Source organism: Etheostoma spectabile, chromosome 23 (genome assembly GCF_008692095.1).
Source record: "Etheostoma spectabile isolate EspeVRDwgs_2016 chromosome 23, UIUC_Espe_1.0, whole genome shotgun sequence".
Classification (NCBI taxonomy): domain Eukaryota; kingdom Metazoa; phylum Chordata; class Actinopteri; order Perciformes; family Percidae; genus Etheostoma; species Etheostoma spectabile.
In genome coordinates, this window is record NC_045755.1 from 6,970,988 (window position 1) to 6,976,180 (window position 5,193).

General features: G+C 41.8%; 1 long non-coding RNA gene across 1 annotated transcript in view; it reads left to right on the top strand.

Moving 5' to 3' along the window:
• LOC116672833 (uncharacterized) overlaps positions 1-5,193 on the top strand; it is a 31,375-nt gene continuing 26,182 nt past the window's right edge. Inside the window, exons 1-2 of the long non-coding RNA XR_004327649.1 lie at positions 1-482; positions 5,135-5,191. This is a non-coding gene — a long non-coding RNA (uncharacterized LOC116672833). The remainder of the gene's footprint in view (positions 483-5,134; positions 5,192-5,193) is intronic.

Below are 5,193 nucleotides of genomic sequence, written 5' to 3' on the forward strand. Positions count from 1 at the left end.
TAGTTTTTGTAGATATTTTAATGTGGTGTGCCTTCTCTTTTTTTTCTCCCTTTTGAAGACATTAAATAGCCCGATAGTGCATGTCGCTGCACACCCAGTCCGGTTGTATAACGAGGCTTCACCTCAGCTGAACTTGACGCATCTGGTTCATCGGCGGCGAAGGACGCGCGACGCAGCCTGCAGCCTGCAGCCTGTGCCCCCACTGAACCGAGCTGGACGGCTGCGGAGAGAGAGAGAGGGGAACAACTCTTTCGTGCCCCGGTAACAGCTCACGGAGACTGTCTCCTAGCACATCCAACATGACGATTTTTTTTCTACTTCTCAGCCTACAAATATGCTATGGCTTTGTGCTTTTTTTATTTCCGTTTTTTTTTGGTTCCCAGAGACGATCGAGCCACCGTATAGAAGATATAAAGACCGCTGACTTGGAGTTGGACACCCCGGAGGAAGATATACCATCCAACTTGAACTCGAGACCATGGGTGCGTACACTTGAATTTGCCATTTTCTATTAATAAGGCGATTTTTAAAGAGGTTTGCATTTGCGTAAAGTGCGTAAAATTTACAACGAACATCGACTTTTTGAGCGTAAGCATACAGCTATATAGACTATATGTATTTCCCCCAGACTGGGTCAGTGGATATTGACACTGTTATGACTGAACCGATCCACAGTCCTTGGGGGGAAGTTTCCAGGGTGCTAAAAACAACCGCTTTCGGAATAACAGTTTAATAGCTCAACATAATTGTCTGTAAATTTGCGAACAAGTCTCAAACACCTCCCAGTCTTTACGTGACGACGAGACATGGTCGCCAGACTGTAAATTCTCCCTCAAAATACAAGGAACGAGGTCGCTTAGTGCCCTAGTTTCCCTTTGCAGAGAGGCATAATCTTTTCCTTTGTTGTCCCCGATGCAAGCATAGATAGGCTGCCGGGCAGATCACTTCAATCCAGCGGAAAACATCACCGCTCTCCAAGCAATTTACAGGATTTCAGTAAAATGTGCATTTAATTAGAAAAGCGGCGTCTCCCGAGCTGTTCACCCTGAGATAATCAGTGTATGTAAGACATGAGAACATATGGTAGAGCTGTGCGGTTTCCCCGGATGTTTCACTGTGGTTTTCTTGAGAGAAGTTTTTGATGAAATGAATTCATTGAAATCTGAGAAGAGCTAACTCAGCATTAGCTGAATGTATTTTTAATGGCTAAAATCCTGTGTGGGTTTCCTGACTAATTCTCAGGTGTACAGTGAGCGTCTTTAAAATAATAAAAATGTTTTGTTTTTTTAAAGATAGAAACTTAAATTGCTTAGAGGAATTAAAGCGTGGATGTAGCCTATATGATAATATTTTTTTGGCGTTATAATGTGTGTGTGTGTGTGTGTGTGTTGTGTGTGTGTGTGTGTGTGTGTGTGTGTGTGTGTGTGTGCTTGAACAGTCATAACAAGAGCTGCACATTCATCAGGTACTGTATTAGAGAACAGAACAAATAAGTAGTTTTTAAGGTTCATATAAAAGTTTGATGTGTGGCCTAAATCTTTTCTTCATTTGGCTATAGATTATTCATTGTTAAAATAGCACATTTAAAAAAAATATCAATCTGGGCAATCCTCTGTCTCTGAACAACTAAAGCAAAATGGAACAGTGCATTTAATATAGTAGAAAGAAAATTAGCGTACCTTGTGTTACATTATTGTTTACACTGCATGAAGACGCAGGATTTAAATTGTGCGTGTCCTGCTTTACGGCCCATTCCAAATGTCCCCATGTTTTTTTATGAGATTCAGCCACAGATATTGTTAATGCCAAGGATCATTTTTACCTACAGCACCTTTAGCTCAGCACAAGTCAAAAGTTTAAATGTGGCACGAACCACACTATTAGGGGTTGTTCCCCTTTCAGATCATTCTGGCATTGTGCACATCCGCCCATGTGTGTGTGTGTGTGTGTGTGTGTGTGTGTGTGTGTGTGTGTGTGTGTGTGTGTGTGTGTGTGTGTGTGTGTGTGGTGTGTGTGTGTGTGTGTGTGTGTGTGTGTGTGTGTTGTGTGTGTGTGTGTGTGTGTGTGTGTGTTGTGTGTGTGTGTGTGGAGTGTGTGTGTGTGTGTGTGTGTGTGTGTGTGTGTGTGTGTGTGTGTGTGTGCTCTCAAAGCTGTGTCTGCAGGCTAGCCCGACCTGCCGGTTAAGATTCTACTCATACTGGAGTGTCAGTCGAAATTGCAACGCAGCAGTGTTTCCTGAGAAAAGTTCTGTGACAGAAATATGGTGTTGTGCTAATACCACATTCTCTCCCCCTCCAAGGCTCTTTCATTGGAAAGAGGAACAGAGCTGTCAGAAGCCAAAATGTGAACAGGGTCCAAATGACCTTTTGGCCGCAGTCGTTGGTTACAAAGACAGTTTTTTAATGAGACATATTAATATTCTGATTTTGCATGTTTATAAAGCCGAGTCACCGTTATAAACCGGGAAATGCCATTGTGCCTTCAAGAAAATGGAGCAGAAACACAGGTGTCCCTCAGACAATGCACTGGGGCTCATTTCACCACTGTGAGTCAGTGGGACAAGAACAAGCACATGGCGACAGAATGAAAATTGGCGTGATTATCGTCTGATTAACCCTGTAGCTCAGAGCTCGGTTGTTGGCCATACTTAGCTGTGGCCAGTATGGAGAGGAGAGGAGGCTTGGATTCACCCAAATATTTTTTTTATTTCCTTACCAAACAGCTTCATTCTCCATTCCACTCTCCATCTCACGCAATTGATTGAAACCCTAAACAGCAATATCGGGCTGAGCGCAATCCAGCTTTTCTATGAATAGTTGATTGGATGTGATGGTGATATGGTGTGTTGTTTCTTTAAGGGCATTTCAGGTCAGAGGGTGGGCGGCCATGGAGTCGGCGGGGCGGGGATTTTCACTGTGCACGGCTGATGCTGCAATGTGGCGTGCTGTGCTGTCCCATCCTGTCCCGAGCGTTGTTGTAGAGGCTCACAGAGACTCCTGTCACTTTACTCATCAGGTCATCTTGCATTTTGAGAATGTATGCACATAGTGTGTTAGTTTCTGCCTGTGAAGGGACTTTAAGTTGTTTTTCTGAGACTTTTATTTAATACATATCATTTATATTATTGTGTATCCGAGCCACCATGTCATTTTCTAAGTTGTACAGATGGATGTTATATTAACAGTAGGAGCGGTGGGCGTGTAATTGATTATTTTGTCTTTTAGTTTTGGTATTAATAACGTTGCAAGCCATGAGATGACAGTATAACGTGTAGCTTGTATGTATTTTCAAGTGCAACTAGCGTTTGTTTGTTTGCATTCATGTTTGTTTCCCCGGTATGTCTTTGCTGTCCCCACCAAACACTTCACAATTAAAATCTCTGTGCATCTCAGTGCAGGGCATTTAAGTGTTTGACCTAATTTCTTTTGCTGTGAAGAATCCACTAGTGAAGGCCTTCCTCTGTGTGTTTTTGAGTGTATATGTGCGCACGCGCGTGTTGCTCTGGGTGTTTCCTTCTTGCTTTTCTAACAGGAAGCTGATGTGGAGTTCAACTGAGGACAAGGAAAAGGCCTTTTCTTTCCACTGTGAATCATTTGAGAGAGAGAGAAAAAAATGAAAAAAAGAGAGGGGAGATGAAAAAAAGGGACCAGGCCGCTGCATTGATTTAACCCTCTGCAATCTGGCCTCCTGCTCTGTCTCTCTCATTCCCTCCCCCTTGCTCTTCATTCTCTATACCGTATTGTCTATTTCGTTTTCTCACTTTTTTGTTTTATGTCTAGTTTACTGATGTTGGATAGACACCAGCGTTCTGGGGGAATCGGCGGGTTTATGTAGAGTTCATGAGTCCTGTGAGAAGATGGGGAGGGGGGATAGGAAAGGAGAGATGAAAAGCAAATGAAGCAGGGCTCTGTGGGGAACAGTGCAGATTCTTCAGGTTTAGTTTTAACATACCCACAGCAAAAAGAGACTGCCCTCATTATGTACTTAGGAGGTGACAAAATATAAAACACCTACACAAACTGTACCACTGGCTTTATCAAGGCCAGTGTTGAGGCACAGTGAAAGATTCTGAATCCCTTGCATTCTTTAAAGCTGTGATAATAAGGAAAGAACACAAGCTAAACATAATGATAATCCTTCTGGGTGAGAGATAAAGGGCTCAAATATTTAAGTAGATTTCCTGTGGCAGCCACAATGCAACTGATATCCCAAACTGCAATCATATTTTGGATGTCAACGTCAAATAGATTTATTTGGTTAAGGTTGCTGAGTTAGAATTTGTTCTCAGACACATTTCATGTTGGATAACACTCGTTCCAAGAATCAAATGCAGGCCAAGGCAAATGCTAGAAATGTTGAAACGGCATGACCTAAACCCTAATTGTAGATTATCTCATTTTCAGGGTTTTGTGTACAAATTGCAGTAAAAGGGGATTTTTAGGAATGAAACAAGTTTCTATAATATTCTAACTGAAACCACCTTCTTAGCCTCTTTAACTGTTTGACTTGTGTGTCCGAGGCTGCAACTGACTTTTTGCTTTGCCTTCCTAAAGGAAAGAAAATAAATCAGTAAAGTGTTTATTATTGTACAGTCTGAATAGACACATTTTAGTGTTGGATGGCTGCGCCTGTTTGCACAACCTGTATCTCAGTTAGTCCAACTTTGATGTTTACTTTCACATGCATCTCCTTTATTGTGCCTGTTTATTGAAAGAAAGCATAGAATGAGCTTTTACCTCAATTCACCTCATGATTGTACTTCATGGAAATAAAGTCTCTTTGATATTTTTGTATGTATAAAAAACATAACTATTATTAATGATTCACAAATGCTAATGATTTTTGATGTAATTACAAACCAAACTTATGGTTGAAAAGAATGAATACATCTGAGCTGGAGCTCTGCCCAACAGCACTGACATGTAACAGCAGAAATGTTCCAGGATGTCCTGTGCTCAGCTTCTACTGGCACACTGTATGAGAACAACACGCAACAAAACGGAGCGCCACACGTCCTAATCAATCACTGATCTTGATCACTTTTCACAGTGCAGGTCGAAACAAGGGAGCGAAACGTTCCACTCTTTTAATTTATCTTTTGAGTATTTTTCTGTGTCTTGTGTTTTCTCTGCAGGGCAAGTGAGGACACAAGTAGACATGGATCCACAAGACCTCAAATACTGCAATGCAGGT